The 9,235-nt window shown below is 38.5% G+C and overlaps 1 protein-coding gene across 3 annotated transcripts in view; it reads right to left on the bottom strand.

Moving 5' to 3' along the window:
* epb41a (erythrocyte membrane protein band 4.1a) overlaps positions 1-9,235 on the bottom strand; it is a 213,375-nt gene that overhangs the window by 160,474 nt on the left and 43,666 nt on the right. The window contains exon 1 of one of the 3 annotated variants that reach the window (XM_043717314.1): positions 5,374-5,517. The exons of the other annotated variants lie outside the window; for them this stretch is intronic. The gene's annotated coding sequence lies outside the window, so the exon portion shown is untranslated. Of the gene's footprint in view, positions 1-5,373; positions 5,518-9,235 lie in introns of those variants that run through there. 3 annotated transcript variants of the gene reach the window in all.

The raw sequence follows: 9,235 nt of genomic DNA, 5'->3' as shown, positions 1-9,235 counted from the left end.
GCAGGAAACATGTTTCTGCTGATGGGTGAGTGGCCAGTCTCTGGATTAATTTAAGAAAGAGTTGGATAGAGCTCTCAAGGATAGTGGAATTAAGGGTTATGGAGATAAGGCAGGAACAGGATACTGATTAAGGATGATCAGCCATGATCATATTGAATGGTGGTGCAGGCTCGAAGGGCAGAATGGCCTTCTCCTGCACCTATTGTCTATTACAGGTTGATGAAACGGAAAATTGCCAAAAATATCAGGGGTGAGGAGAAGAAGAGTTTCTGCTTTGGGTACAATCAGGAAATTACATCCAAATTGCATTACTCAATTTGCATCATGACAAGTGTCAAACCTTTCAAATTCAGTACAATTAAACAACACTTTTTCCATTACAATGTGTTCTTTGATGCATGGCCTGATTAATTGTTAATTAATACAAGTGAAAATGAGTTTAATTAGTAAAACTAGGCATTTTACCAAGAGGGTTGTTCCTGCACCTGATTAAGCTGCTTTAAAATAAACAAAAATGGATAGTGGTAGTCCAGTGGTATTGTCACTGGATTAATAATCCAAAATCTCAGGTACGTTCTGGGGATCTACATTTGATCACAAGTGGAATTTGAATTTAACTAAAATCTAACAATGACCATAAATCCATTGTTGATTGGAGTAAAAACCCATCCTGTTCACTAATGTCTTTTAGGAAACGAAACTGTCATCCTTACATGTCTGGCCTACATATTGGTTCAGTCCCAAGTCAATGCAACTGGCTCTCAACTACCTTCTGAAATGGCCTTGCAAGCTACTCTGGGCAATTAGGGCAACTCATCTTGAGCAGGTTGATATAGGAAATTATCTACATAGGGAGTTCATGAGGACAGTTGAGGTATAGTGGTGGTATTCCTGCATCTAGGCTAAAAGGACTGTGTTAAATTCTCACTTGCCCCAGAAGGGTGTCCAAACTGATTAAAAACAACCACCTAGGGATTCTAGTAACATTGTAGCATGGTGGTACTAACCCTGTTTCTGACCCAAAAGGTCTGTGTTCCAAGTTCCATCTGTCGTAGAGGGGCATCATACATATTTATTAATTTATTAATGACTTAGATGAGGGAGTCGAAGGGTGGGTCAGTAAATTTGCAGATGATACGAAGATAGGTGGAGTTGTGGACAGTGAGGAGGGCTGTTGTCGGCTGCAGAGGGACTTAGATATGATGCAGAGCTGGGCTGAGGAGTGGCAGATGGAGTTCAACCCTGCCAAGTGTGAGGTTGTCCATTTTGGAAGAACAAATAAGAATGCGGAATACAGGGTTAATGGTAGGGTTCTTAGTCAGGTGGAGGAACAGAGGGATCTTGGGGTCTATGTACATAGATCTTTGAAGGTTGCCACTCAGGTGGATAGAGTTTGTAAGAAGGCCTATGGAGTATTATCGTTCATTAGCAGAGGGATTGAATTCAAGAGTCGTGAAGTGATGTTGCAGCTGTACAGGACTTTGGTTAGGCCACAGTTGGAGTACTGTGTGCAGTTCTGGTCGCCTCACGAACTAGAGAGCATAGGTTTAGGGTGAGAGGGGAAAGATATAAAAAAGATCTAAGGGGCAACGTTTTCACACAGAGGGTGGTTAATGTTTGGAATGCGCTGCCTGTGGGTGTGGTAGAGTCGGAATCATTGGCGACCTTTAAGCGGCATTTGGATAGGTACATGGATGGGTACTTAATCTAGGTTAGAAGTTCGGCACAACATCGTGGGCCGAAGGGCCTGTTCTGTGCTGTATTGTTCTATGTTCTATGTTCTATGTTCTATATCCAAACAGGTTGATTAAAGTATATTCCTAAGATTGTATTTCAAGAGTCAGAGATGTACAGCATGGAAACAGACCCTTCGGTCTAACCTGTCCATGCCGACCAGATATCCCAACCCAATCTAGTCCCACCTGCCTGCACCTGGCCCATATCCCTCCAAACCCTTCCTATTCATATACCCATCCAAATGCCTCTTGAATGTTGCAATTGTACCAGCCTCCATCACATCCTCTGGCAGCTCATTCCATACACGTGAAAAAGTTGCCCCTTAGGTCTATTTAGGTTCCTATCTCCTAAATTTCCTCTAAGTTACACAAAATTCCTACAGTACAGATAGAGGTCACTTGGCCCATCAATTCTGCACTGATCCTCCAAAGACCACTTCCTACCACCCTATCGCAATTACCTCACGTTAACCATAGCTAATTCACCTAGTCTGTACATTCATGGACTCTATGCAGCAATGTTAGCATGGTCAATCTGCTTAACCTATATATCTTTGGACTGTGGGAGGAAACTGGAACATCTGATGGAAACCACACAGACACGGGGAGAATATGCAAACTCCATACAGTGACGATAAAATGGCTTTAAGAGGTTATTTTGCCCTGGATCCCTTTTTTAAAAGGAAGGGTTGAAGGCAGAGGTACCAAGCAGTCTAGCAGAACAACAAGAATAAAACAGCTTGTGGAGCCTTGGGGTTTTTTTTTAAAATGTTGGAACAATAGAAGCAGCCTGAATGAGTGTGGCCAAGCTCTCTTAGAATCAGGATTTTGTTTTCTTCAGCAGCAGTTGTTGGTGAGGTCTCAGCTGGCCTGGAAGCTTTCGTGAATCCCTCCCACCTACTCCACACAAACACTCTCTCTCCTTCTTTCTTTCTTACACACACACACACACACACACACACACACACACACACACACACACACACACAGTTTTCAGACAATTGTTTTCTGAATTTGCCTTTTGCCAGGGATATTTATGGCATGTTACTATATTGAAACACTTACTAAAAGTTACTAGTAGTAAAGTAATCTATTGCTCTGTTAAATTTTCCAGTAGAGTTGTTAATCCAAGTTCCTCTTTCTTTTGAAGTATTTTAACTATTGTCTATGAATAAATTATGTTTTGCCTAATGTTGAGTAGTTTGACCAATTGAATTGCATCAGGAACATAGCACCTTACATGTACCTTTTAAAGTAAGAAAAAGTTAGGATCTAGGCTACCTTCTTAATATATTTTGAGGGAGTCTGGTCTGGTCCATATCAACAGACAGGCAACTAAGGCTGGAATAGAACTCGGGTCTCTGGTGCTGTGAGGCAGCAATGCTAACTACTGTCCCACCCACAATGGACAGTTTTGTTTTTGTTTGATTTGATTAAGTTTGTTTCTTGATTTTGCAAAGAGCATTTACATGTGTGCACAAAGAAAATCCAGCCATCTTAGGTTGGAATGGTTTACAGTGGAGATGCAAGCTTTGTGGCAGGCAATAAATAGGGTCCACCAAGTAGTCTAATCAGTGTACTCTTCAAAATTGACTTGGAGATCCTCTTTGCTCCCTATTCACAAAGCTTAGCATTACAGTACAAAAGCAAGTTATGAAGTACATTAATGAGACACGATAGTGACTGCAATTGGAGTAGTCTGTTCAATTCTTACACTGGACTTTAGGAAGGACGAGGCCTTAAAGGGGATGTAGAAGACATTTAATAAAATGGTTCCAAGGATGACAGACTTTACTTATGTGACATTGATAAAAAAAGATGGATTTGTTCTCCTTCAGGCAGTGAAGGTTCAGATATTTGATAGAGGTATTCAAATTCATAAGAGGTGCAGACGAAGTAAATGGAAAGAAAATGTTGATAGAAGGGTCAAAGTGCAGGGAACACAAATTTAAGGTGACTGGTAAAAGAACCAAAATGTGATAGGAACGAAATCCGTTTTTTTTAATTAAAAAGACACAGCAAGTGGTTGTGTCCTGAACTGCACCACCAAAAAAGTGAACAAAGGTAGATTTAATTATGGTTATCCAGAATTGTGTAGAAAAGGCATACAAAGAAAAAAAACAAATGTAGAGCTGGTGTAGGTGACCCTGCCCCACCAGTTAGTGACAGCATGGTTGATCTCACTGCTGATTACGCCTGACAACCTCCCCCTCCCTTGCTTTTCAAGATGCTATCTAACTCGGTCTTAAAAATTCCCTGCAGGAAAAACTAGGTCCAAACACCTCCTTCTGTTATGCAACTGTTCTATGGTTCCTTTTTATTGTGTCTGCACCTAAGAAAATGTATACAATTAGAAGGGCCTTCCAAAACCAATGCAATTAGCAGATTCAAGTAATTTTCATTGGGTGTGGGCACAACTTGATTATGCAAACAGGATCTGGGACTACCATAAATGATTGTGAAAAACAAACTCTAGCTGCATATGTAACTAACAAATTTAAAAAGTTTTCCAATCTTTAGCATGGGTTCAGCTAACTCCACCATATTTCATTGCTATTACCAGTACAGTACAATGTACTGTATTAAATGTCAGGAATGGATAATCATGATGTGGGTAAAGAGTAGTTCTGGTGCAATGGAAGCACACTCTGCTTGCAGCAATAAAGGATGTCTGACAGGTCAGAAAATGTCTTCAATTTGGGTACAAAACTGTTTCAACATCTTGTGATGTTTCAGATACAGTTCAAGGTTTGTGAACATATTTTTAATGGAATAGTGTACTGCATTGGTGGGTTTCACCATAATCTGAAATCTTGTTCAAGATAATTTACTTCATATGAGCTTTCACATGAGTGGACCGAAGACCTTGCAACTACAGACTACTGAAGTCAGAAAATCAAATCATATAAATTCCACAAGAAAGTGCGGTTAATACAACAATTCAAAAGACAACAAACACCCAAGAATTAAGATACCCCACCCCCATCTTCCTCTTCAGACAGCAAGAGGCTGCAAGCACAAAAGGAACCAAGACAAAGGAGGACCCCCGTGCCGAACACGCTGACTGGTCCCGACACGTCACGTTTCCAAACAATAAGCTTTTTTTTAAAGTTCACATTCATAGGAAGAGTGCCTTGCCCTGCCCAACATCAAGAGCCAAAGTTAATTGTTTGTGGAAAGATATAACAATTGTTTTAATTAAAAAAAACTGATTCAGAGCCAGAACAAAAAGATAATACATGCAATGGAACTGCATAAACCATTCTATGTGACCTTAATATATTTGACAGTGACAAGTCGAGTACAAATGTTTCAAATCCTAAATTTACAGAAACCTGGTAGAAGTTTAGAGTGGTATTAGGCACATCACCACAGAACGTGGAAAACGAAGACGAAAATATTTCTTTAGTAGAAACTATTCCAACACATGAATAACATTTGTTTTAAGCAAAACTCAATGTCGTTCTATTTAGTAAATAATTTATACTCAGAAGAACCTACCTTAAGGATGCTTCATTGAAGCTGCACAATTAATACCACAATGCAAAATGGCGTCTGTTTAAACACATCACAACAAAAGTACCAGAATGAATAGGATAAACGCTCAAAATACAAAGCTAAACTCGTGGTAGCTCACCTTGTTTTTCAGAAAAAGACACGTTTAAAAGCACAAAAAAAGCACACAAGGATCCTGTAAATCACGTTTCACTCTACAGTGTGCATATCGTACATAAGCTCCAAACTCATGGCAAGTATCAGTTCTATTGTGGGTGGATCAGTGTATGTAAAACGAGGAGCTAGTGACTCAAACGCACCAATCACATTAACCTAACTCACCTTGTACCCAATCATTGACCAAAAAGATAAAACACTGTGCAATATGCCAAAGCAAGAGTAAGCAGTGTACTCCGAACGGTCTGGTTCAGAGTATATCAACCGCTCAGAAACGTAACACAGTAAAAATCCAGCATCTCCTACACCAGGTGTCACTGCTCGAGTTTCGCTACGTCTACCAGGATGCATTGAAAAATAGTTATCTTAATGTTCGAATTTCTCCTTCGGTTTGTTATTTAAAAAGTAACCTCCACGCAGGTAATATTACAGTTTAGAACAAGAAATTATGCAATTTATTTTGTAAATATACAAGCCATTTCAAGGTTATTGGCAAACAGTTTCCTATTTTTGCTCTTTTATTTCACTCTTATTTCTTCCAATCTGAAGACAGCAGCACCAGAAAATGGTACAACCAAATGCAAGTCTCTAGTATCTCGGAAAAATGCCGATTATTTGTGCTCGAGGCTAGCGAACGAGCGTCAATAGAGGTGATCATTTCGATATCTTTACTCACCTTCTACAAAACCACATTTTTAAAATCAAACAAACGTAGGCAACTAAACAAAATAATGTGCTGTGATTTTGAGGTTTAGCTCACAGTCAACCTTAATATAAGTGCACAGATATATAGGTCAGGTTAGTTCCTTATCTGTATTAAAATATCTATACTTAAGGAGATATCAGAATTTGATATTGAATGCAACCTTGTTTCCATATCAGCTCCAACGCAGAACAATGAAAAACAAAATTAGTATGAGTCTATCGAGGGCTTTACAAATGGTTCTCAGCCATGGAAACATTTTTAAACATCAATTTGAGTATATGGAGTTGACCAGTGGGAGGGGCAGGACAATAGAGCAAAAACTGAACATCTGTGCGTATTGCAGCAAGGGCTGAAGAGAAAAAATATCCAAGACATCTTAGAAGTCCAAACAGTTACCATAGCGATAAGGATCACAGCAGAACTAAGATGGCAATTAATTCCCAATCTTTATAACTCATGTGAGGATATATTTGTAACAACAGATTTATCGTCAAAACTGGAGAAAATGGCATTACATTTTGATTATATATTCAAACATCTACATACACCAATGAATAAATTTTTGTTTGTTCCCTGGATTTTGTATTCAGCTGATAATAGAAAGGATAGCAACAGGGTTGTTATAATTCTTAGAAGCCTTGAGGACAAAGGCAAGGGTTAAAAAGTCAATCCAAACTGCTGGTCCTAGTCTAGTGGTCAGAACATGTGTACGTGTTGTTAGATGGGAACAGGTTCTGGATCAGATGTGAATCCCTAGTAGTCAAATAATTTATCAACTGTCACAAATAAAGCTGTGTAACATTTCTACCAGAGGACAATCTGTACCCCTGGAGATGCACTCCAGCAAAATGCAATGCATTCAAGAGGAGAGAGAAGGCAAAAAAAAGACAAACAAGGCAGAGAAAGAAATTAGGAAAATTCAATATTGGAGTCAGAAATCAGAAACAGAGTTAAGTGTTTCAAGCAAATAAGACAACTTGGAAGACTTTTTTTCAGATTTCCAGCATCCAGGGTATTTTTCTTTTGTTTTAGAGAAAAATCTTACATTTTGTATAATAATCTAGATTGCTTAGACTTCTACAGTACTGTTGCCATCATTCGCATTTAAAAATTCAGCTAGCAGGATTCAAACTATAAGCAGAGGCAATTCAGTGGTTAGCACTGCTACCTCAAAACACCAGGGACCCAGGTTCGATTCCAGACCTGGGTGATTGTCTGTTTGGAGTTTCCACATTCTCTCCATGTCTGCGTGGGTTCCTTCTGGGTGCCCTGGTTTCCTCTCACAATCCAAACATATGCAGGTTAAGTGGACTGGCCATGTTAAATTGCTCATAGTGTCCCTGGATGTACAGGCTAGGTAGATTAGCCATGGGCAATATGAGGTGGTTCTGGGTGGACTGCCTTTTAGTGTGTTGGTGTGGACTTCATGGGCCAAATGGCCTGCTTCCACATTGTAGGGATTCTATATTCCTATAAGGTTGAGACATGCCACTGCTTTCACAATTCCACTATTGCATGGCTGATAATGAATTTTTCATCTACGTTGTCTAATTACTTTTTATTTAACTGGCTTTAAAGTACATTGTAAATTGTACATTGAAATTAACAGTTTATACAAAAACTAAGTTAAAATCTTGGCACCAAAAACCAACTTTGCATTCAAGGGAAACTAATATTGCAAATATGTAAATATTTAGTTTCTCAGGAGATCCCTAAGATATATTGTTTTATAAAATGTAAGTCCTAATAGTTGATTCTGTCCTGAAATTAAAATTTGGAGTTCATTAATTGGGTTATTGTTGAAAGAAATCTGATTTTAAAATTCTAAAATACATATTAATTGGAAAATCGGATGACTGCATAAGTAAACCTAAATACATCCAATATTACATAGTGGTGCCATAATCTGCAATAATAAGACATTATTTTAATTGTTGATATCCAAGCAATAAGCCCAAGTAATTCGTACAATATATTTCTTTTACAAGCAATCAAATCAAATGGCATTCATATTGATCCTCAAGAATCTAAAGCGCCTGTCAAATACTTTACCCCAAAAATGGGAGTCAGTTTGCTTAGTTGGTGGATGACTAATTTACAATGTAGAGTGACGCCAAAGTGTGGATTCACTTCCTGCAGAAGCTAGGTTGCTATGAAGGACTCTCCTTCTCAGCCTTTCCCTTCACCTGAAGCATGGTGACTCTAAGGTAGAATCGCCACCAATTGTCTCTCTAATGAGAGGGCAGCCCTATGGTCTAGTACCTATGGCAACTTTACTTTTATCCGAAAATCAGAATAAACCACAATTCTTCAACCATATATTACATATAAAACATATATTACAGTCTGACACAAACTTAAAAGACACAAAATCTGCCTTTGCTTATTTCTTCTTGTAACTGGTTTTCTTCCATAGAATCTAATGAAACATTTGGTAGAGTGGGGGTTAAGCACAACTGTCTACTGTGTACAAGGAACATTGCAGTGAATGAATAATTTATATTCTTAGTTATTTGGTCAAGAATTCAAATAACAAGCAGGGGAATTAAGTTGCTCCCCAAAAGAGAAAAAAAAAAGTTTGGTATTCTACATCACCTTCATAAAAATAATTAGTTTCAGACTCCTTCCCCTCTGCAACACACAAAAACAGAAATTGCTGGAGAAAACCAGAAGGCCTCTAAGCATCCGTGAAGAGAAAACAGAGCCAATGCCTCAAATCCAGTGACCTTCTTAGCAGAATTGATCTTTTCCCCCGACTACATTATAAAGTTTGTGTGTGAAATGAAATGCAGATTTTTAATTTAAAATATTTAAAATGAATATTCAACTGCCGACAACTGGTAGAAATATTACACTATGCTACTGCAACATTTCTTTATAATTAGTCATGGAGATGATAACTATTGTTTACAGTATGGAAAATTGCAAAATGGAGAGATACAAATGTACAGGATGCATGATCATGACACTCAAGTGTTAATGAACTAGTCTGTCATAAATTCTAAATATAGTGTCAGCCTTGCCTTAATTGGCAGCATTTTCATCTCTGAGACATTCTAACTCTGGAGACATATTTGTATCGTCGATAGTCACAGGTGAGGTACTGGAAGACTGGAGGTTG

Source organism: Chiloscyllium plagiosum, chromosome 27 (genome assembly GCF_004010195.1).
Source record: "Chiloscyllium plagiosum isolate BGI_BamShark_2017 chromosome 27, ASM401019v2, whole genome shotgun sequence".
NCBI lineage: Eukaryota > Metazoa > Chordata > Chondrichthyes > Orectolobiformes > Hemiscylliidae > Chiloscyllium > Chiloscyllium plagiosum.
The sequence above is the reverse complement of the archived record's forward strand: the minus strand, read 5'-3'. Positions and strand labels throughout refer to the sequence as shown.